The sequence below is a fragment of the Schistocerca piceifrons genome, chromosome 2 (assembly GCF_021461385.2).
Source record: "Schistocerca piceifrons isolate TAMUIC-IGC-003096 chromosome 2, iqSchPice1.1, whole genome shotgun sequence".
Classification (NCBI taxonomy): domain Eukaryota; kingdom Metazoa; phylum Arthropoda; class Insecta; order Orthoptera; family Acrididae; genus Schistocerca; species Schistocerca piceifrons.
The window spans coordinates 299709857-299734198 of record NC_060139.1 but is presented as its reverse complement, the minus strand read 5'-3'; the positions used below and the strand labels follow the sequence as shown (position 1 = coordinate 299734198).

At 43.7% G+C, this 24342-nt stretch overlaps 1 long non-coding RNA gene and 1 pseudogene across 1 annotated transcript in view; one reads left to right on the top strand and one right to left on the bottom strand.

The window, feature by feature from the left end:
• Positions 1-24342, bottom strand: part of LOC124777603 — a 126791-nt gene that overhangs the window by 81830 nt on the left and 20619 nt on the right. The gene's annotated exons all lie outside the window — the stretch shown is intronic.
• LOC124778730 lies at positions 12390-12507 on the top strand (annotated as a pseudogene).

The following is a 24342-nucleotide window of genomic DNA, read 5'->3' as shown; positions in this document are numbered from 1 at the left end:
GATCTACCCATCTAATCTTCAGCATTCTTCTGTAGCACCACATTTCGAAAGCTTCTATTCTCTTCTTCTCGAAACTATTTATCGTCCATGTTTCACTTACATACATGGCTACACTCCATACAAATACTTTCAGAAACGACTTCCTGACTCTTAAATCTATACTCGATGTTAACAGATTGCCCTTCTTCAGAAACGCTTTCCGTGCCATTGCCAGTCTAGATTTTATATCCTCTCAACTTCGACCATCATCAGTTATTTTGCTCCCCAAATAGCAAAACTCCTTTACTACCCGCTGATGACCCCGCTGTTTAGCGCCCGTAAACCTCTCTCTCCTTTACTACTTTGAGTGTCTCATTTACTAATCTAATACCCTCAGCATCACCCAATTTAATTCGACTACATTCCATTATCCTCGTGTTGCTTTTGTTGATGTTCATCTTTTATCCTCCTTTCAAGACACTGTCCATTCCGTTCAACTGCTCTTCCAAGTTCTTTGCTGTCTCACAGAACTACAATGCCATCGGCGAACCTTAAAGATTTTATTTCTTCTCCATGAATTTTAATACGTATTCCGAATTTTTCTTTCGTTTCCTTTACTGCTTGTTCAATATACAGATTGAATAACATTGGGGAGAGGCTACAACCCTGTCTCACTCCCTTCCCAACCACTGCTTCCCTTTCATGTCCCTCGACTCTTACAACTGCCATCTGGTTTCTGTACAAATTGTAAATAGCCTTTCGCTCCCTGTATTTTACCCCTGCCACCTTCAGAATTTGAAAGAGAGTATTCCAGTCAACATTGTCAAAAGCTTTCTCTAAGTCTACAAATGCTGTAAACGTAGGTTTGCCTTTTCTTAATCTAGCTTCTAAGATAAGTCGTAAGGCCAATTGAATCAATTTTTATAATATCGGGAGGTTTCAATTAAACTGCTGCTACTCACTGAGATCCAGCGTGGTTGTAATTATCGTATGGCACTGAAACTTGGTAGATATTCTGATGCTTTAATGGGAAACTGATGCTGAAAAAAATTAGTTCCAGTTTTGGCCATGTGGTTCAGATCAGTGTTGCGAATGCAAGAAACAAGTATAGAAATGTTTACATATGTAACGGATTAGAAAAGGGACGTGGCCAGAAAAAGTGAAACAAGTGACAAAGGCATAATGTTGATTTTATTGTTAACCGCCACTTAGACAATTTGTGATGTCTACGAGATCTTGTCCTGTGCCTGTTTTGTGCCTGGTACCCAGATTTGGAATACCTTTTCCCCGCTGCTGTACGATAACTGTAGCCCACAATGGACATCCATGAGTAGCTGCATTTTAATTATAGCCACCGGGTATATACCACAGCTGTAACTGTCAGAACGGTGTTTGTGTAATGTGATAATACAGGTACTGTATAAACAAAGACTTTGTAAGGATCTACGATGTACCCATACCTCAACGACTTAAGATGATGATAAAATATTTGTTTCTCCATGTGTACAAACCACGAAATATGCGAGCGTTACGGTTGTGGACTCAGTTGCATAGAGAAGTTTGGAGAGGGTGGGGGCGCTAGGATAGTCGAAGCAGCTAAGGCGACCGCTCGCGATAAGAGGGACATCTGGGTTCGTGTCCCGATCCGGCACGAATTTTCTCTGTCACAAACAGTTGAAACCAGTCCGGAATAGCGTAATATTTGCCACAGTAGTAATCGTCAGAGCAGTATCTGTTCCTTCATACATACGTGCGTATCGGAAGGACAGTTTAATGTGAAGATAGAAGCAATGTGTAATCAAGACTTTTGAGGCAGAATCATACAGGTGATAAATTATGCCCAGCTGACTAGTTTGAGACACTGAACTTGCGAGGTGCCGGGACTAGCAGTGTATTTAACACTAAATTCTTTTAGTATCTTCATATGTAAATGATGCTGTAAGCCCCCCCCCCCCTTTTCTAACTCCGACTTTTGCTGTTGCACATGGATTAAGAACTGACTGTAATCGACCCTGCAAGTGGAGCAGAAAAGAGTTTGGCACCTGCAATAATTTAATTTGATAGAAATTAAATAAAGGAAACTTTCATTAACGTAGTGAGAAATGAAAGGGTTGCTCTACCGATTAACAGAATGAAAGTTCTGTCCAAAATAACAATTTGATTTATTATGACTAAACTCAAAATAATAAACAAAACACATGAAACATTTACAATACATCAAAATTGGATACTCAAATAAATGCTGTGAAGCTGAGGTTGTCCATAAACTAGATTGTGACATTTATGTCCAAGTGGTATGTGGGGCCAATTCCTTGCAACTCAAATCTTAAGAGGAACACCCAGCCAACCCAATATTAATTGCTGCTACAGTAGTGAGAACTCAGGCAATGAACATCCAAGACAGAACCACATAAGAAAAGACGGGAAAAGGCGCGCTCTGCTGAGCTCTGATTATCACAGAGCAAATTCCCTAATCTGCCGGTGCTGCGGACATACATTACCAAGCTGTCTTCTTAACTGCAAGGAGTCCGTCCCCGGTAGCTGCGTGGTCAGCGCGACAGAATGTCAATCCTCAGGGCCCGGGTTCGATTCCCGGCTGGGTCAGAGATTTTCTCCGCTCAGGGACTGGGTGTTGTGTTGTCCTAACCATCATCATTTCATCCCCATCGACGCGCAAGTCGCCGAAGTGGCGTCAAATCGAAAGACTTGCACCAGACGAACGGTCTACCCAACGGGAGGCCATCGTCACACGACATTTCAACTGCAAGGACACGATCTGGCGTACCGGAAGCGATGGCTGGTTGCTTCAACGTCCCGTCGTGGTGATGATAATGTCGCGAGTATAGCCCGAAACAAATTATCCTGGTCTGGTTGTTCCAGACTAAAGACTTCCTATCAATACAAATGCGCCTCTGAGGGAGACGAAGAAGGTTCGCCACACAATCACTGACGGTACAGTGATTGATTTTAACAAGCGAAGTCACACAGTAACTCCCATACAGTCAACTTTAGCCAAAACTGCTCAAGACGGACAACATAGGCAGCTTGTACACAGAACACTCAATTGCCAACTGTACCCGGAAAGTTACGTTGAAGTCGAAACTTCAGCAACTTCGTCAAACAGTTACAATTAAATGGAAGTATATTAGACAGCCAACGGAAGGCAGGCTGTCCAGAGAGCTCAGTCTTGTAACCTACCCCAACCGAAAGGCGAGAGCCGACTTCCTCAAGAGCACCCGTATAAACCGAACACAGAACATTCCCGCCCCCACGACAGTGGCCGTGGTTAAACGTTCCAATCAGCAACTCGAAAACTGGCTGAAAATTCCACTCTATTGCCGAAGCACTACCATTCCACCAATGGAGATTCTTGGCGCCAATTTCTGCGCCGATTTTGCTACGTCATGGAGCTATGCCCTGAGCAATCCAATCACAGTTACGATTTTGCAGAAAACGCGGGAATTTGCCCGCCAAGACTGCCTGGGAACACAAGTCATTCCCACGCCTCGCTGGTAGCCCGCCTGAAAGTGTTTTCACTAAGTTTCTGCGAAGTAACGGAATCTCTAGCCCAGCCGCTCCTTCAGGCCCCTGTGGGCGTATCGCTCCCGCTCTTATGACAATGTCGGCGTCTGGAAAGTATTCACTCGACTCCCTCACACCCGTCGGCTTAACCCTTTCAAGATCAGCAGATCCTGCCTGTCACTGGACCACCCGGGTGACGAGAGACGCTGCGTGGGAAGTCCGCGTGTGAAGGAATAGCAACTTCTCACCGCATGCAATTAGAGAGGAAAATCGAATTACTCAGAGTAAGATAGAAATATGAGAGGGGGCTCATGCCACCTCTCAACATGTCTGGAATAGCGAAATGCGAATCCATTTTCGTAATATTTACCACAGTAGTAATCGTCAGAACAGTGTCTGTTCCTTCAGACATACGTTCGTATCGGAAGGACAGTTTAATGTGAAGATACAGGCAGTGTGTAAGGAAGACTTTTGAGGCAGAATTATACAGGTGATAAATTATGCCCAACTGACTAATTTGAGACAGTGAACTATGGCCGCCTACGAGAGTTGTGAGCAATGCGCGAGAAGTAAATTTTTGTAAATTGTTTTTCTTTCATATGAATTAAATACCTGCCGTATCCACGTTGGTCACACAACCTAAAAAAAAAAAACCATAGAGACTGTCTGTGACTTGTGGGCTGCAAGGCTGACCTCTGTTAAGTTCATGCCTGGTTGTCGAACATGGAGTAATACTCGTTACAGGAACACTTGTTTAATGTATGGCGCAGCAAGCCGGGAGGCTGAACGAAAGTACAGACAATAGTTCGCAATAAATGACATCTTATATATTTATCTTCAGTTACACAAACCTTAAGGAAACCGTTCCTTCAAGTCACAATGAACTAGCCAAGGTTCCCAAGGAAGAACTATTTCTACAACAGAATTTGAGGAGATCGTATTGTTTCGAGAAGTAGAAGAGCCATCAGTAACCACCCTTCAACGTTCCCGTTAAATGTTCATTTGCAAGAATACAGAATGAGGAAATTTCAAAGCACAAAACCATATTAACAGGAAAGAAGAGGGACTGAAATCAGACTAGAATTGCGCTTTGGTTCTAAATGAAGCAAACAGCGCCAGCTCTTCCCCACTAAAAGCTCCATAACACACATCGGCGCGACTGTGTGATCTTAGACAGCGGCCTCATGACGTCACGACCCGATCGTTGAATGGGTACGCATCTTTACAGTTTGTCATGATGTGTCCAGCATTACGTAACGTTAGGCAGAGGTATATGCCTAGGACCTCTGCCCAATGCCAATAAAACAAAATTCACCACGGACGCAAATACCGATGGGAAAGTCTGCATTTCAAGTTAACTTCAACTCTGCCACATAAACAACGTGTGCATGTCATGGAGCTAAGAATTTCGTACCCACATATCGATTCTGTTAATGGTTTAGCCAGTTTAGTAAGGCCACTTATTATTGACGGAAAGATAACTCTTATCGTCGTATTTTCTTTCATAAGTAGTGCTTGTTTAATCGTGTGCAACATGTTATTTCTTGTTTTCGATAAGGATATATGTGTCTGTTACTTGTTAGCACTCAACCCGTCATCAGGCCACGAGTGGCCTACCGGGACCATCCGACCGCCAATGGAGGATGCGGATAGGAGGGGCGTGGGGTCAGCACACCACTCTCCCGGTCGTTATGATGGTATTCTTGACCGAAGGCGCTACTAATCGGTCGAGTAGCTCCTCAATTGGCATCACGAGGCTCAGTGCACCCCGAAAAATGGCAACAGCGCATAGCGGCCTGGATGGTCACCCATCCAAGTGCCGACCACGCCCGACAGCGCTTTACTTTCGTGAGCTCACGGGAACCGGTGTATCCACTGCGGCAACGCCGTTACCTCTGTTACTTATTAGAGACACTGGAAATAGTGTGTACTTGTTATGTACCAGGCTGTACTGTAGAGTACTGGTCGAACAAGGAAAGAAATATTTTAATTTTGATTTCCAAAATATTAATACATTCGCGCTATGTGGTTGCAAGCTACTTATCGGGTAGATTTTGCATCTTGAGAGAACGCTGTGGTTGGTGCTAAACATTTCGCCAAGAAGCACTTTTTTACTTAAGAGCATAGATAAGACTGGATACGTCTCTCTTAGCAATCTACAGGGAAATCCTGAAACTGAATGGATGCTGTACCTTCTTTGTTTTTTGTACAACTATCCTAGATGTCTGTGAATCTCTCTGCCAAAAGAAAATCACCAAAGAAAAAGGAACAAAGAGTATTTAGTGGAGAAGGTACCATATTTTAAGGTGAGAGGAGGATGAGGTTAATGGTTTCTATGTTTCAAGGACAGCATGAAGAAATTAAAGTGGTTTCTGCTCTTTCGTAAAAAATTACTACGAACTTCATTTTGTTTTACTGACTTTCTTTCAAAGACACCACATTTGTTTTATTTTTATTTTTTTTTTAGACTTTTCGGAATTTTATGTGTGGAGTAGTGCCTGAACAGCTGCAAGGTGACTTTTTACAAGTGGATATTAAATGATATTCTAGTTTCCAATAGGTACTCAATATTACAGAGCATGTTTAGCCATATGAAAGGCTTTCAAAGAACTGTACTGATGTTATGGTAAAATTGAACAGTATTGCGTTCTGCAGTGCATATGTGCAATACTCACTTAAAAAATGACTGATCATTTAAGTTTTGTTAGCATGCAACAGCTTCTGAGGGAGCAACCCGAAAATTACTTTATGTACGGTGATATTCGCCAGAGTCTATCCAGTGGTATTCTTCAGATCTTTTTTTCATTTCCTGATACTTGCAATTTCGTTAGGAATTCATGTATGCTATCATTACCCCATCCGTGGTATATGGGAAACCTTTCAGGTGACAATTAGGTGCCAGCTTCTCTGCAGTGGAATGTAATCTGCGTGAAATGGATGATATATGACTGTCTGCATGTTCGCACCAAAATTTCATCTACTACAAGCAGCGTTTGCCGCTTGCCTGTGCTTAGCACTCTGACTGTGACGTCACTATAGTCTAGTCAACATAATAAACTAGCAGCACTGTCGTCAGCTTTCAGTTGCGAAGCACAAAGGGCTGCCGGTGGAAACAGTAGCCGTGTATAGAACTATGACAACACTGGGGCAGATGGCGTTACCTGATTGGTTGAGTTAGGTGCACAAAGTTGCCGGCCCAGCCCACTGCTATTGTCAGGCATCTTCTCAAGTCGACTCGTCTGTAGAGGCAGTCCCAGCCCCCCTCCCACATAGGTCTCGGTACGGTTCTCTGTGAAACAGCATCTACATCTACAATTCACATATGGAGTGTGGCATGATTGTTTAAATGCCTCTGTGTACAGTTGTAACTAGTCCAAACTTGTCCTCACGATCCCTACGGGAGTATATTCTTTGCTTCATCATTAAAAGCCATTACTTGAACCTTTGTAACTAACAAGGGGACCCTCCATACTGTAAATCACCGATTTTGATGCGCTTCAAATATGTTGTAGAGGCACTTAACCTGAGTACCTGGCTATCCGGTTTTTTAGCGACGGGCCTTAGTTTTTGAGAAAATCGATTTTGAAGTTCATTGCGCGCTTCGTATACCTGTAATATTACATATGTATCGCGCAAGTCAACGTAGCGCAGCGGTTAAAGTCCACGGCTACAGCGCTGGAGGTACAGTGCTCGAATCCTGCTTGGGTACTTTGTTTTTTCAAAATCGACCGAATTTTTCAATTTTATTTCAAAGATTATCAATAAACAGTGTAAGGTGTGCGAAATTATAAAGATATATTCAGTTATTAATTTTTTCAAATATTAATACCGTTTGTGGTTCGCAGTTGGAGTTCCAAATGTTCGTATAATAGTCGCTTCTTGTATTACCTGAAATCGATCTCCGCCCATTATCGTCCCCTCTCCCGTGAATACCGTTAGCCACAACGGGAACCCCAGCTCCTAGGTCAGTGAGGATGCGAGTTGCATTCCTTTACGTTCGCATCTAACTACAGCGTCATTTGCTCGCAAAGCGTCTCTAGTGCCGTGTGTTAGAAAAATTCTGTGAAATGGAAGAACGAAGTGTTTCTGCAGTAGTGCAGCCAGAAGAAGATCCACAAGCAGAGGAGTTGAACGAAGAATCAAAAGGCGAAATCACAAATGCCATTAAATACGCCAAAAATCTACTCCGCGATTTGAATCTCGTAACGAATACACCGCCTAGCATGATCTCTGCCAGTCCAGTTGCAATTGGTGATGAGATACGTATCGCAATACAGGATCTCTTGGCCGAAAGACAGATCATTATTGATGATGAATTGATAGATTTCAACGAATAAGATGAATTGTGAGAATATGGTGTGAACCACAAACGGAATGAATATTTGAAAAAATGAATAACTGAGTATATCTTTATAATTTCGCACACCTTACACTGTTTGTTGATATTCTTTGAAATAAAATTGAAAAATTCGGTCAATTTTGAAAAAAAAAGAAGCACACGAGCAGGATTCGAATACGGTACCTCCAGCGCGGTAGCTGTGAATCTTAATCGCTGTGCTACGCTGACTTGCTAGAAAAATGCGTAATATTACGGATATACGAAGCACGCAATGAACTTCAAAGTCGATTTTCTCAAAAACTAACGCCCGTCGCTAAAAAACCGGATAGCCAGGTACTCGGGATAAGTGCCCCTACAACATATTTGAAGCGCATCAAAATCCGTGGTTTACAGTATGGAGGGTCACTTTGTAAGCTTTATCGTGGTAGTTTCCTTATGTTTTCATGAGTGCCAGTGCAGTTTCGTCAGCATCTCAGTGACAACACTCCGACAGGTCAGACAAACTGGTGACCATTCGTGCTGCCCTTCTCTGTATACATTCAGTATCCCCTGTTGGTTCTGTTTCGTACGGCTCCTAACCTAGAGCGTCCATTGCAGTAACTGAGTGGTTCGCACAGGTGACTGCCTTGCGGAGAACCCGGTTTCGGTTCCTGGTATTACCACGGATTTTTCCTTGACGTGAGGACTGGTACGGGGTGCACTCAGCATCGTGAGACCAGCGTAGCAGCTATTCGATGGATTAGTAGAGGTTCTGAGCTCAAGAAACCCGACGGAGTTCTGACCTCATGACCCTCAAAATCGGAGTATGTATGTAGATGTAGATGTAGAACCGCTCGGCCACTCCGGCCGGCATCGTCAGTATCAGTCCTGTTTGATCTGTGAGTGGCTGGACACTAACTTTGGTGCTACTAACATCCTTTACAAACGATCAGAATTTCTTTGGGTTTTGCATTGCGCACTCGTTTAGCACGCGAATAAAGTGATTCAAATGGCTCTGAGCACTATGGGACTTAACATCTGAGATCATCAGTCCCCTAGAACTTAGAACTATTTAAACCTAACTAACCTAAGGACATCACACACATCCATGCCCGGGGCAGGATTCGAACCTGCGACCGTAGCGACCGCGCGGTTCCAGACTGAAGCGCTTAGAATGGCTCGGCCACCGAGGCCGGCTTAGCACGCGAGACTTGGCTCGTGAAACTGTTTCGCGAAGCTATTTAGTGTAGCGTACACGCAGGTTTAAACACGTAGCTAGTGAGGCGTGGCCAGAGCGCGACTGGATGGGACGAGGGCCAGCGGCGGCGGCTTGCGTGGGTTGGGAGCGCCGGGCTGCGGCGGTCACGCTCGGCGCAACACAAACAAAAGTGTGGCTGCCGCTGCGACTGGCGGCGCCTCTGGTTCAAGGGCAGCGCCGGCCGACGCCCAGGGCCGCCGCCGCCGGCCGCCGCACAGCGCCAGCTTCCGGCACGCACTGCCGCGCCGGGGGCCTCCCGCTGCCTCACTGATTCACAAAAGTCTCACCTGTCCCCCAGCTCGACAAACATCCAGTCACTGTCACTTGGCCGTCCTCACACTGGACGAACTGCCAACGTTGACGTGGAGTTGTACGAATATTCTTACGTCATTCCCTGATATTTGACGTTGAAGTGTCGTTTCGTCGTGTGAAACACAAAAAAGTTCTGTACTATTTCGGCAGCGTGCCACGTAAAGTACACTGAAGAGCCAAAGAAACTGGTAAACCCATCTAATATCGTGTAGGGACCCCGCGAGCACGCAGAAGTGCCGCAAAACGACGCGTCATGGAGTCGACCGATGTCTGAAGTAGTGCTGGAGGGAACTGTCATCATGAATCCTGCAGGGCTGTCCATAAATCCGTAAGAGTACGAGGACGTGGAGGTCTCTTCTGGACAGCACCTTCCAAGCCATTGTAGATATGCTCAATAATGTTCATGTCTAGGGAGTTTGGTGGCCAGAGGAAGAGTTTAAACTCAGAAAGTGACCCTGCATCCGCCCTGTATCAGTTCCGGACGTGTGGGTTGCCGCATAGTCCTGCTGGAGTTGCCCAGGTCCGTCGGGATGCACAATGAACATGAATGGATGCATTCGACAAAAAATAAAAACACCTACAGCCTCTAACAACCCTACCACAACAAAGGTCAAAAATTAATTATAATTGTGGTGTTGCTCACGCTGCTAAATATTGCAGTTTCGGGCAACAACAAAGTTATATTACGTGGCAGGTGTCATTAGAGCACAGTCAATAAAGTAATTTCTTGAAATAATGGATAAACTAGGCACTCATCTTTTCGTGTATCCCACTCTGGTCTCGTTGTGACCTCATGGCTCAATCGTCCAAAATCTAGGTAGTGATGATTCCAAGCTCGGATGCAAAGAGGCCTAGGTGTTATTCTGAGATATTCAAAAGTTTTATAGATGTGTTTCATAAACCATTCTTGAAGATGAAACTTTTGCAAGTTAGGACAATGGTGATGTAAAAAAAAGTAATCAGCACTCCGAATTTAAGTTACACTTCTTTTTTATTACTTTTGTTGCAATATCACGTAACTCGTTCCAAAACATCACTTCACAATATGAAACATACTTGAAAAGATCTTCCTCACTGTTAAAGTTCACATTTCATAAACTGACTACAATTTGAGTCTTTTTAACATGGCGACCAAAGCTTGACTCTCTAATAACCGCTTACGCGCCCAAAAATCAGAGTTACAAGTACGTCAAAGATCATAGTGACAAAAGAAAGAATACGCATAAGAATAATATCATTGCAATATATACATATCGATGTATCGAAGTACCTCTGCACTAATGAAATCAAATCTGAATGTTGTCACAGAAATATGTTAACTATTTTACAGAAACACAGTAGAATATTGCTGGTATCGAGAGGTTGAGGTGAGGTGCCATAATGGTTACGTAATTCAAGTACCATTACAAGCCGACTTATGATTTTATTATTTTGTCGCTACCAGTTTCGACACTCCGTTGCGTCATCTTCAGGCTGTTTTGTTGGACATACAGAAGCTGAATGAATGCAGGTGATCAGACTGGCTGCTTACGTAAACGTCACGTGTGAGAGTCGTATGTAGACGTATCAGGGGTTCCATATCACTCCAACTACACGCGCCCCTCACCATTACAGAGCCTCCATTAGCTTGAACAGTCCCCCGCTGACTTGCACGGTCCATGGAGCCGTGAGGTTGTCTCCATACCCGTATACGTCCATCCGCTCAATACAATTTGAAACGAGACTCGTTCGTCCAGGAAACATGTTTCCTGTCATCGAAGTCCAACATCGGTATTGACGGGCCCAGGCGAGACGTAAAGCTTTGTGTCGTGCAGTCATCAACGGTACACGATTGGACCTTCTGCTCCGAAAGCCCATTCGATGATGTTTCGTTGAATGGTTCGCACGCTGACACTTGTTGATGGCCCAGCACTGAAGTCTGCAATAATTTGCGGAAGGGTTGTGATTTCGTCACGTTGAACGATTCTCTTCGGTCGTCGTTGGTCCCGTTCTTGCTGAATCTTTTTCCGGCCGCAGCGATGTCGGAGATTTGGTATTTTTTCGGATTCCTGATATTCACGGTATGCTCGTCAAATGGTCATGCGGGAAAATTCCCATCTCATCGCAACCTCGGAGATGCTGCGTCCCATCGCTCGTGTGCCAAATATAACACCACGTTCAAACTCACATAAATCTTGATGACCTGCCTTTGTAGCAGCAATAACCGAATTAACAACTGCACCAGACACTTGTTATATAGGCGTTGCCGATTTCAGCGCCTTATGCTGCCTGTTTACGTATCTCTGTATTTGAATACGCATGCCTGTACTAGTTTCTTTGGCGTTTCAATGAGAAGTAGTAGGTTTTTAGGTTGGTTATTTCCTCCAAGTACATGTGGCAGGAGCAAGACATTAATGTTTATTTTCCTCTGGTCAGTAGGTCAGGTGATGAAGTGTGGACGTGTTGACTCAAAACGATTAGTCTACACCAGGAATTCCCAAACATTTCCTCTGGCGCGACACTTTGAGATTCCTGGTACATTGATGGAACACGTTGTTCATTTTAAAGTTTAATAAAATTTTAAAAAGATGAGAAAACTTATATTATTCACTGATTACTTCAATTTTAAATCATAAATAATAAGCAGTTCTTGATGTTGCTGAACAACAGTCATACAATATTTTTTAAAGTAACATACCTGCATTTGACTGTTTTATTGTTTTTTGAAGTACAACCCATGTTTCCGCGTTTTAAGACGTTTTCAAGTATTTGCTTAAAGCAAAAATTACATACAATAAGAACACGTAAAATTTCAATATTGAATGCAGTTTTTGCTTTTAGCAAACACTTGAAAATGGCATAAAAGGCCGAAATCTGGGTTTTACTTAAATAAACAATAGAACTGTCAAATGATCGTGTGGTCCTTTAAAAATTATAAGCGATAACAATGGAATCGTAACAAAAATTTTAAAAAATTATTATCATCAAAATGTCAAAAAAGCATGTTATTAATAGTTTCTTGGCAACGGCTTTACCGCAGTGGATACACCGGTTCCCGTGAGCTCACCGAAGTTAAGCGTTGTCGGGCGTGGTCAGCACTTGGGAGGGTGACCATCCAGGCAGCCATGTGCTGTTGCCATTTTTCGGGGTGCACTCAGCCTCATGATGCCAATTGAGGAGCTACTCGACCGAATAGTAGCGGCTTCGACCAGAATACCATCATAACGACCGGGAGAGCGGTGTGCTGACCCCACGCCCCTCCTATCCGCATCCTCCACTGAGGATGACATGGCGATCGGATGGCCCCGGTAGGCCACTCGTGGCCTGAAGACGGAGTGCTTTAATAGTTTCTTAACGGAGCAGTTGTTCACTTGCCGCGTAACACCACATTGTGGTGTAGTTAAGACCTTAAAATATAAGGTAATAAATTACGTGATGTGTTTGTGGAAGACTGTCAGACGCAGGAAAAAAACAACTGACACACTGAAATGGGTGCATATTAAAGTATCAACGATCGCAATATCTGCATTTATACCCCTAACATTCTGTATGCCGTTTCTAAGCACCAGCACGTTGAGGGTCTCTCGAAAACGCTTACGGTTTGTTGCAACAAAATGGCGGAAATATATGGCAGCTTTTATTTAGAACAATATGACTAACATATGGACAATGGAGGAAATATGTATTTTAATGCATCTAACGTAGGAGCTTTACGCGCGTCCGTTTTCGTAAACGGACTGTGTGTTTTACGAGCCAAATAAAGCCGACAAGTGGCGCTGGAGAGTTGGAATCACGTTAATCAACTCGTCCCGCGTACCGACAGCGCTGTTTATCGTGTGTACGGATGCCCCATCCGCATCCAAGTCAACGTCAGCTATTTCGTGCCGTGTGAGGACGGCTTTAGGCTACGATTATGATAGATAAGAGCGTCACAGAGAGCAGCGACTAAAGCGAAGCGTTGGCCTTGGCTTTTACCAGGCACTGCCCAAAATTTCCCAGCATATCCCCTTAAAAATCAGTAAACAAACCTTACAACTTCATTTCCACCATCACCTTCAAATTAATCCCCTCGCACTTGAGTGCATCGCTTCCAGCGATTATCCATTTTTGCAAACAGTGCTGGAAATCTGAAGAGCGTTCAAAATTATTTGTGATTCCCATCTAATCTCTCCTGTGGATTTAAAATTCCGCCATTCAAACTTCATTTTCAAGGAGAGGAAGAAGTAGCGAGAGACTAGATAACGGTGTGGGACTGTTGTCACGTTTTCTGCCAGGAATTCCCCCACAGTGAGCGAAGTGTGTGAGGTAAATTGTCATCATCCAGCAACCAGTCTTTGTTCTTCCATCTCTCAGGTCGTTTGTGTCTGACATCTTCCCTCATTGTTCTTAAAACTTTGCAACGTAAATTCCTTGCCTGATCGCATTCGAGACTTACTGTTTATATCATACTGGCTTGTGTTTTGGGCCGCGGGGGAGATGGTTTCTTCCACTGCGTGGATTTGTGTTTTGTTTCAGGGTACGTACATGTTTCATCGGCAGTTGTGTCCCTGGACAGTATATCTGAATCATCTCGAAATGTTGGTTGTGTTTCAGAGGACACCTCTCCCTGATGGTCACGCTGGTCGACGTTCAAATGTCGAGGAACGAAGTTCGCTGCAGTTTGTTCAGTTCATCAGTTAGAATGCGTTGTCTTGTCCCGTATGAGATTCCGACGATTTCACAAAAACCGTTGATTGTCTGCGTTCTTTCCTTGTGGATCACTTCTCGGACTTCAGCGATCGTTTACGGAGTTGTGCATGATGGCGGTCGGCCCGAGTGTTTGCCATCCTCCACAGACTCCCAGCCATATTTAAATCTCTTAAACCACTTGCTTGGTTCAGAGCTTGCTTGCTAAAAGCCTCCCTTCGCGTGCGGTGGGTTTCAGCTGCAGTTTAACAAACACAGTAGAAAGGTGTAAAAAAAAAAATCAGCAACAACGTTCACACGAATACACTCACAGTAACGCCACGTAGTTTTTTTCTTGCAGGCTGGCAGTTGAAAGACATATAGAGACGTATAGCTGCGGCAGTTCATACTGCTGATTGATTGGTCGCAATATTAAATTTATCGGGAATTTTGGATAGCATCCAATAATAGGTATTCAAAAATGTTCAAATGTGTGTGAATTCCTAAGGGACCAAACTGCTGTGATCATCGGTCCCTAGACTTACACACTACTTAAACTAACTTATGCTAAGAGCAAGACACATACCTATGCCGGAGGGAGGACTCGAACCTCCGGCGGGAGAGGACGCGCAATCCGTGACATTGCGCCTTAAACCGCGTGGCCACTCAAGGGGCTATAGGTATTCATGAGAGAGCTTTGATAATAGCGTGGGGCAGTGTTTTATTCTGTCTTTGAAAAGGAAGCATAGGTAGAACCAAATTCCTCACGCAAGCTTTTCCATTTATTTCATACCGCATTTCCTAAAAAACTTAACAAAGCTCGAATAACAATATTTTGCTGTTTGAAACCATACTGCATAATCATAAATACATAATAAATTGGAAAAAAATCATGAGTTTTACTGAATACTCTTTTCACTCGTCTGTATACTGGATAGTTAAGTCTTTTATCAGTTTTGCATTTCATTTCCTTGTTGGAGTTGCAACGTTGCGAAAAGAGTATTAACCAGAGATATATCGGAAGACAGTCAAAAATGAAATTTGCAGACATAAACAATTTCAGAAAAATAGGGGATGACTATTACAATATTTAGATTTTCCTAGTGGTCTAGAAAGCGTGGATGGAAATTGTATTCGAGAGATTTGTGGTGCCAATTCTGGCTCTATGATCCAAAACATAATGTGTTATAGTGGCCCGAGGACTGGCTGAAGCTACTTATAAAGTCACATATGTTAATCGAGCTAAGGGAAGGCATCAGTCAGATGCTGAAGAAGAATATTTAAGCATTGGGATATCACGAGCATGAAGAAAAGTTGAATTTGGTTTTGATTTACTATATTGTAAATGGACAGTATTAGCCACATAAGTACAAAACTTTGCAGATGTGGCCAACAACACTGTTAAATGCATTTGCTTACTGTATAAATTAATAACTGACAGGAAATGATTTAACATTATCTTACACTGAAAATAGCTTCACAATCAGCCAGTAATCGTGCTCTCTTCAAAATTTTTCTTCGGCGGAACCCAATGTTTTTTTATGCTACAGTGACTACAGTGAAAACAAATGTTTTAACAAATGTGTTATTCTCAATTCAGCTGTCACTTCACACCAAAATTTGTCCAAAACCAACCTATTATTATAGTTTTTGTTTTTCTGGTACGGCAGTGCAAGCCTGGCGAGTATTTCAGAAATAAAACTTCCAACATCCAGGCTTGTTGACACTAGTGAAGAGAGTTTGTAGGTGCTCTCGTCGCAGTTCAACTCCTGTGATAACGTGCGGCTCGGAGTTAAGACGAATAAACACGCAACAGAATTACTTGCCCATTCTTTCTGTCCACAAAATAAAGAGGACTACAAGTTACAGGAGATTTACTGTGTAAACCAGCTTAATTTATACTTTTGATCGGAGAAACGATGAAACAATGGACGCGGAGACTTGATTTATTAAGGAAAGTAATTATCGAGAGATAAACACAAGTCGGGACACGTTGAAAGTTTCTAAACAAAGCAAAGTTACAGCTGATGTGAACACCTTATCTTGAAAAACACCAGAACAAAGCAATCACCGCTTTGAACAGGCTAGAAAGCATCTGAAACCAGCTTCTGCGGGGTTGCCAACATAAAATTGGTTCCAAAAGTGAAACTTCCTGGCAGATTAAAACTGTGTGCCCGACCGAGACTCGAACTCGGGACCTTTGCCTTTCGCGGGCAAGTGCTCTACTGGCAGAAGTAAAGCTGTGAGTACCGGGCGTGAGTCGTGCTTCGGTAGCTCAGTTGGTAGAGCACTTGCCCGCGAAAGGCAAAGGTCCCGAGTTCGAGTCTCGGTCGGGCACACAGTTTTAATCTGCCAGGAAGTTTCATATCAGCGCACACTCCGCTGCAGGGTGAAAATCTCATTCTGGTTCCAAAAGTGTTTTCAGCATTTCCTGCCGACGTAATGCTACAGTTAAGTGATGATTAGAGTTGGGTGTATTTCTCTGTAAACAGCCTGTTCGGCGTAGTGCGCGCATAGGCATCACACCGCTCCTGGTACACGCAGCGCTCGGGGACCACAGCACAGCTACGACACCTGAGGATAGGTTTATAACAGTTCGAAACTGTCGTGTGAAAATAAAGTAATTTACAGCTGAAGTGGTATTTTCAACCTCTGCTATAATGTTCAGTTGCGGATGTTCTGCCAACAGGATTGTTCGTGTTAATAAAGAGTTTTCGCGAAACATTTCATATGTTGATAAGACATTGGTGCATGTACATGATGCTTGTGATAATAAATAATGTTGTAAAGAAATCAAACCAAAGACTGCAATTTATTGGCAGAACACTAAGAAAATGTAACAGGTCTACTAAAGAGACTGCTTACAGTACGCTTGTCCACCCTCTTCTACAGTATCGCTGTGCGTGAGGTATCCGCATCAGACAGGATTCACGGAGGACATCGAAAATGCTTAAGGAACGGCAGCTCGTTTTGTGTTATAGCTAAATAAGGGAGAGAGTTCCATGGATATGACATGCGAATTGGGTTGGTAGTCATTGAAACAAAGGCGTGCATCGCTGCGGCAGCATCTTCTCATGGAATTTCAGTCAACAACTTTCTCCTCGGAGTGTGGAAATATTTTGTTGAAGCCCACCTATATAGGGAGAAATTATCATCATCATAAAATAAGAGAAATCAGAGCTCGCACGGATAGATTCAAGTGTTCGTTTTTCCCGAGCACTGTTCAAGAGTGAAATGGTAGACAAGTTGTTTAAAGGTGGTTCGATGAACACTCTACCAGGCACTTAACTGTGAACTGCAGAGTAATCATGTAGATGTAGATCGACGTGGGCGGGTTTGTGTGTAACGAGTAGACGAGGAAACTAAGACTGAGGGAGTATTTATTTCCTGCCACTGCGTGAACCTGACTGATTTGACGTTGCCTCGTACTTAGGTTAAAACGAATCTGCAATCAGAGCGAGGAATCAGCGCCTATACTGCCCATCGCGTTCACGACCTCAACCTAGGACATCATTCAACGGAATACCAAAGGGGCATGCGATTAACACATCGTTCTCCTTTCTGGTGATCGTTTTGAAACCAAAGCTGCGATTTTTCTGGAACTAGGACTAGTGGATCCCGCTTCAATACTCCGAGTAAGACAGAACCGCGGATCAAACCTAGAGAAATGAGCTTCGTGTGAGTCCACTGTTGCGGATCTAGTACACATACTCGCCGAGAATCTTTATAGGTCAACAGCAGGCGTAGCTCACAACAAGTTTTGCCCTGTTGAAGCCTCTGGCTATACAGACAGATCACGAGTAATCCGGTTTCGCGGCGTGGTCTGGTGCTGCGCTATTGACGTCAAAGCCGCCACGTGCGTGTCTGGCGCGGTCCGAGACCCGTTCGTGGGAATTTCGCCACTCGTCAAGCGGGATGATGACGTCATGTCCACTCCCTCTGTACCTCTGCCTTTCCCAGAAGTAGACGTGCAACAACGGTGACCTTCGGGATTACTGCAGCTCGTGGTGGTCAAACACATCAACCATGTAATGAGGCACCGAAGCAGCTGTTGGGATGGGATATCAGTCAGCTGATTTGGCGCATCTCTAATGAGTGAACAATCCATCTGCATTTGTATCTACATCTATACTCTGCAAGCAACGTCACGGTGTGTGGCGGAGGGTACTTTCTATTCAAGTCCAGTAGACCCCTTTTACTATTCTCAGAAAGAACGAGAGCTGGTAACCCACTGTGTGGGCTCGAATCTCTCTGATTTTATCTTCATGGCCCTTTCGCGAGATAAACGTAGGACGAAGCAATATATTGATTGACTCTTCTAGAAACATACGCTCTCGGGAATCTAACAGTAAAGACGGGACGTCGAACAGATGTGCAGAACTATAACCTATATCTCTAACGTCGATCAGTTGTAGAATTTTGGAACACGTATTATGTTCGAGTGTAATGACTCTTCTGGAAATTAGAAATCTACTCTGTAGGGATCAGCTATTGGTCCACGAGACTCAGAGGGCCATAGACACTGGTTCTCAGGTAGATGCCCTGTTTCTTGACTTCCGCAAGGCGTTTGATACAGTTCCCCACAGTCGTTTAATGAACAAGGTAAGAGCATATGGACTATCAGACCAATTGTGTGATTGGATTGAAGAGTTCCTAGATAACAGAACGCAGCACGTCATTCTCAATGGAGAGAAGTCTTCCGAAGTAAGAGTGATTTCAGGTGTGCCGCAGGAGAGTGTCGTAGGACCGTTGCTATTCACAATATACATAAATGACCTTGTGGATGACATCGGAAGTTCACTGAGGCTTTTTGCGGATGATGCTGTGGTATATCGAGAGGTTGTAACAATGGAAAATTGTACTGAAATGCAGGAGGATCTACAGCGAATTGACGCATGGTGCAGGGAATGGCAATTGAATCTCAATGTAGACAAGTGTAATGTGATACGAATACATAGAAAGAAAGATCCCATATCATTTAGCTACAATATAGCAGGTCAGCAACTGGAAGCAGTTAATTCCATAAATTATCTGGGAGTACGCATTAGGAGTGATTTAAAATGGAATGATCATATAAAGTTGATCGTCGGTAAAGCAGATGCCAGACTCAGTTTGGAAGAATCCTAAGGAAATGCAATCCGAAAACAAAGGAAGTAGGTTACAGTACGCTTGTTCGCCCACTGCTTGAATACTGCTCAGCAGTGTGGGATCCGTACAAGATAGGGTTGATAGAAGAGATAGAGAAGATCCAACGGAGAGCAGCGCGCTTCGTTACAGAATCATGTAGTAATCGCGAAAGCGTTATGGAGATGATAGATAAACTCCAGTGGAAGACTCTGCAGGAGAGACGCTCAGTAGCTCGGTACGGGCTTTTGTTGAAGTTTCGAGAACATACCTTCACCGAGGAGTCAAGCAGTATATTGCTCCCTCCTACGTATATCTCGCGAAGAGACCACGAAGATAAAATCAGAGATATTAGAGCCCACACAGAGGCATACCAACAATCCTTCTTTCCACGAACAATACGAGACTGGAATAGAAGGGAGAACCGATAGAGGTACCCAAGGTACCCTCCTCCACACACCGTCAGGTGGCTTGCGGAATATGGATGTAGATGTAGATGTAGACCACATCGTGGTGCAAAACGCCTCTTTAACAGTGTCTGACACTGGAGCTGGGTGAGCACCTCCGTGAGGCTTCCGCTCACACTGGATCTGTAACCAAACGTGCTGTTCTTCTTTGGATCTCCTCTATTTCCCCTATCAGTCATACCTAGTACGGATCCGACACTGACGAACAATATCCAAATATTGTTCCAACGAGTGTTTTTAAGCTACTTTCTTTGTTGATGGAGTTTTGTCGTTTTGATTGGTTTACTTAATGCTGCTCAGAAATAACTTCTGACGACCAACGATCAAGCTAAAAATCTCGAAGTTTAGCACTGTCACCATACATCAACCGTCTTCGGTGTGTATTTCTCTGGCGGTTAAATCAAATGTTTCTGCAGCTATAAAGGGTGGCCAGAAACGGTCTGAGAAGTATGTAAAGGTGTTTCAGGGTAAGTTGAGCTGAGATAGTGTTGCCACAGGTGTTTTTCGTTTGGTTTCCTAAAACCGAACAAGACAGTGACACAAAAATTGGACACGGGACGCTAGTAAAGTTCGAACCCGACACAAAGACTGAGCAGTCTCGTGCGCTGTCTTGTGTAGTACGAGAACACATGACGCTAATTGTATCTAGCGGGCCGCTTGAATTTGCGTCCGCAACGACTTGATTGGCTAGCTTCAATTTTAATTAACTCGGAAACGGTTCAACGTATCGAATTTTTTTTCTGATTATTTCTCAGCGCAACCTACCCTGCAACATCCCAACAAGCTGTTTAGCCTGTTCCTGATCACCCTGTATATACTGAGCTTTTACATCTAAATCTCCGGATATAGGGTGTCTCTCCATGAGTCATCAAGCATAGTTTCTCTGGCGATTCGGCAGATATTTCCACTTTCATTTTTGCAGTGTGTAGGTGGAGTTAACCAAACAAATACTGTGCATCATGACTGTCATGCGATGCCCGTGACGACAGAAAGCGTCAGTTTGTTTCCCATTACAAACAAAATGATTTTTGAAGCAGATATTAATGTGCTCATTCTGCACAGTAGTTCCATTTTAATGCGGTATTTGTTTTTCGATATGTTGTGAAACCCGATACGCGTGAAAAGTTACACAGACCCAGAAAATTAATTGTAAGTCGGTCACACCTTTAAGAGCTAAGCTATAAATTTTTGGGTAACGCGATTTTTAGGCCCTAGCTGTAGATGGTAAAACGGAGATGTACACAAAGAATGTTTTAATATGGATGGAAGGTGTCTAACAGAAATAGTCTTTCAGTTGACACATTGATGTATTCAGTAGACATATTCTTAGTGAATCGATTATGAAAGACTGCGGAATGTTTCACAAACTCTATACACATAAATTTGCAAATAGTGTATTTCTATCGATTCGCACAGTTACTTTATTGAATGAAAAATGTATCCCCTCTTAATGCACGCATCGATGTGAACGAGAATCTCAAACTTCATTAATCCCAATGATAGCCGGCCGCTAGGCGCTACAGTCTGGAACCGCGCTGCTGCTACGGTCGCAGGTTCGAATCCTGCATCGGGCATGGATGTGTGTTATGTCCTTATGTTAGTTAGGCTTAAGTAGTTCTAAGTCTAGGGGACTGATGACCTCAGATGTTAAGTCCCATAGTGCTTAGAGCCATTTGAACCCTTTGAATTTGAATCCCAATGATAACAGTGACTCTAAACCTGCTGGTTGATCAAGAAACTCAAACATTCAATTGAGCAATGATGGACCTGAGACAGGCGATCATACAGATGTCTGCGAGTGCGTACCAATAAATGCCCTATCACGCCGATGCTGTTACTTAGGTCACGCGAATGGCTCTGCCGCAGACAAGCCGAGGGCGCGTTGCTGCTCCCGCAGCTCCGGACACTACTCGTCTCCAGCGTACACGGCTAACAAGCACAATATATGCACAGCTCCATATCTCTTCTGATCTCCTCTCCTATGCACGTAGCCACTGACTCCACAACCTTTCAGTGATTCCTAAGCCTGCTATCATTTCCCGCGAACAGCTCTGCATGCCTGCCAACAGAGAAAAATGCATACACGCTGGCCCATTAGCGGAGATTCTTCCACACATAAAATCCTCCAAGACAACGAGTTGCGGTACAACGCCAGTAACGTAACAAAACGCCTTCCCACTTCCAAAAAACGACAGCCACAGCTTCATCTCCACGACGTCGCTGTCTAATTTACCAATGGAGCGTTTTGGATCAGAGGTTTTCTGAATGTGGAAAGCAGCTACCGAGGCTACACTTTCTTTCGGAAAGCGAGCAATGGTTACCAACAAAAAGCTCTCAGTAGAACATGAGGGTTCGGCGCGTTCCTGCTGCTAGTGTGGCCTTCCAACCACACTCCAGGTGCTGGGCAGGGCCCAGGTTGTAAATACACAGTAGCCAGCAATCGCCTGTCTCGCCCCTGCCGTCCCGACTTCTGCAGAGGTAGACATCTGAAACTCCAGTCTATACTGATGACAAGGGATCGCTTCTTACGTAGCATTCTCTTCCCAAACTGTCTCAAAAACGACGTGCTGTGCTTTCCCAGACACAAACGAAAATCGTCCAGTTGACAAACCATCCCACCACCATGCTAATGAAGGGAAAAGAACATGGAAAGAGTGCAGTATGTCCAGTCATTGCCGATCGGGGTGGCCGAGCGGTTCTAGGCGCTGCAGTCTGGAACCGCGCGTCCGCTACGGTCGCAGGTTCGAATCCTGCCTCGGGCATGGGTGTGGTTCAAATGGTTCAAATGGCTCTGAGCACTATGGGACTTAACATCTGAGGTCATCAGTCCCCTAGAACTTAGAACTACTTAAACCTAACTAACCTAAGGACATCACACACATCCATGCCCGAGGCAGGATTCGAACCTGCGACCAAATCGGTCGCGCGGTTCCAGACTGAAGCGCTTAGAACCGCTCGGCCACTCTGGCCGGCGCATGGGTGTGTGTGATGTCCTTAGCTTAGTTAGGTTTAAGTAGTTCAAAGTTCTAGGGGACTGATGACCTCAGATGTTAAGTCCCATAGTGCTCAGAGACATTTTTTTTGCAACAAAGACTGTTTTTAATTCAAATATTCTACATATTGTTGCTCTGCCAGACGGCCTAGTGGAGTGGAAAATATTTTACAAGAAAACAAATCACTAAAATGATTTTATGCCATAGAGAACATTTAAAGTAATTTCGACACTGATACAGAAAGAATTGCTTGATACGTCGGTTGCGGATGAGATTAGGAAAATTGTTTTCCTGTTCCAAGAAAATACCTTCCTCTGTAGACATGTCCCTTTCCCTAAATATCTGAAGCAATGTTACTGTGATCAGTCAGTATGACCACACAGAAAATTAATCATTTAACGCTTTGCCAGCTACTCACTAAAACAGATCGGAGCAATACCGACAGCAAACATTGCGTTCAAAATGACGCTAATGTTGGCGAAAACAGATTTCTGTGCACTGAGTCAACGATGAACCGTAGCTCTCGTTAGAAGGAAATTAACATCACTCTCTAATGACTAAACATCGTGGTTCATTAGGGCTGAGCAGTTTACAAGCAAGCATTCTACAGCAGCAGAGTCGTATAGAACTACGTGCAATAAATACGAAATATCAGAAGATCTTTAGGTTAAAATGACGCCAGCTCAACACTACACCACATCGCAAGTTACACGAGGATAGTCTTGAGTGCTCTGGATTCGACTCTGCTTGTTGAGCGTTACGTGGATGAACTCCAATAACTGTTGCCGACATTCAGAAGCCACGGCTGTGACCTTCCGTCGTTTCTCCATGTAATGTCACGTCATCTCAGGCACTAACTGCCACATTGATTTCAGTTCAGCAGCATTGTTTGCGTAACTAAAAGCGGTATCAATAAAATGAGCAGGATCCCGCTTGTGAATTTCATTAACCTGGGTCCTCTTTTATACTATGTAATGGAAATAGGTTTCTTCTTCTTGTCTCCCTGTAGAAAAGCAACAGGCATCGTCTGCAATGTACTAATTACAACATGTGGTTGGAGCTGTTAGTTCACATGCTTATGGTTGCACGATTTACCTGAGAAGAGAAAAATATGATAGGAGATATAGAGCCCGAAGCTAATGGTTGTGAGTCTTCTAAAATTGGAGTTAATAAACAGAAGCAAAATCTATATTAAAAAGGCAGGTACTAACGACCTTGGGATTTAAGAATTTAATTATATCTACTTAGAGGCAGTGACAGTCTAAGTAGAATTTCGACAGCTTTTCAGAAGAAGAGTTGAAGATAAAGAAGAGAGTAATTAAGGCTTTACAAAAAGGCCATGTGTATAAAATAGCAAAGTAAAAGAGCATTGTCTATTTACTACTTCGAACTGATTAAGAAATATAGAGGAAGGCTCTGAAAAACAATCGTTTTAGTAAAAATGACCTGTAAGCCGCATGAATGACAACAATATCAGGTGCAGGAACTGCGTGACCACAAAAAAAGGAAGACGAGAAGCCACTATAGACGAAATAGGAATTCACAGAAAGCGTGGACTAGAGAGGCGATAGTTTAGTGTCATCATAGGAGTAATGGCTGTAAAACAAATTTCTTCCCTGCTGTGACCTAAGTGACAGAACCTAAGCAGCGCACCGCTTATCGATGAGGTACCATAGCAAGAAGTAATTCAGTGGGATTTAGAAAGATATTTTAATTTAACAGCTT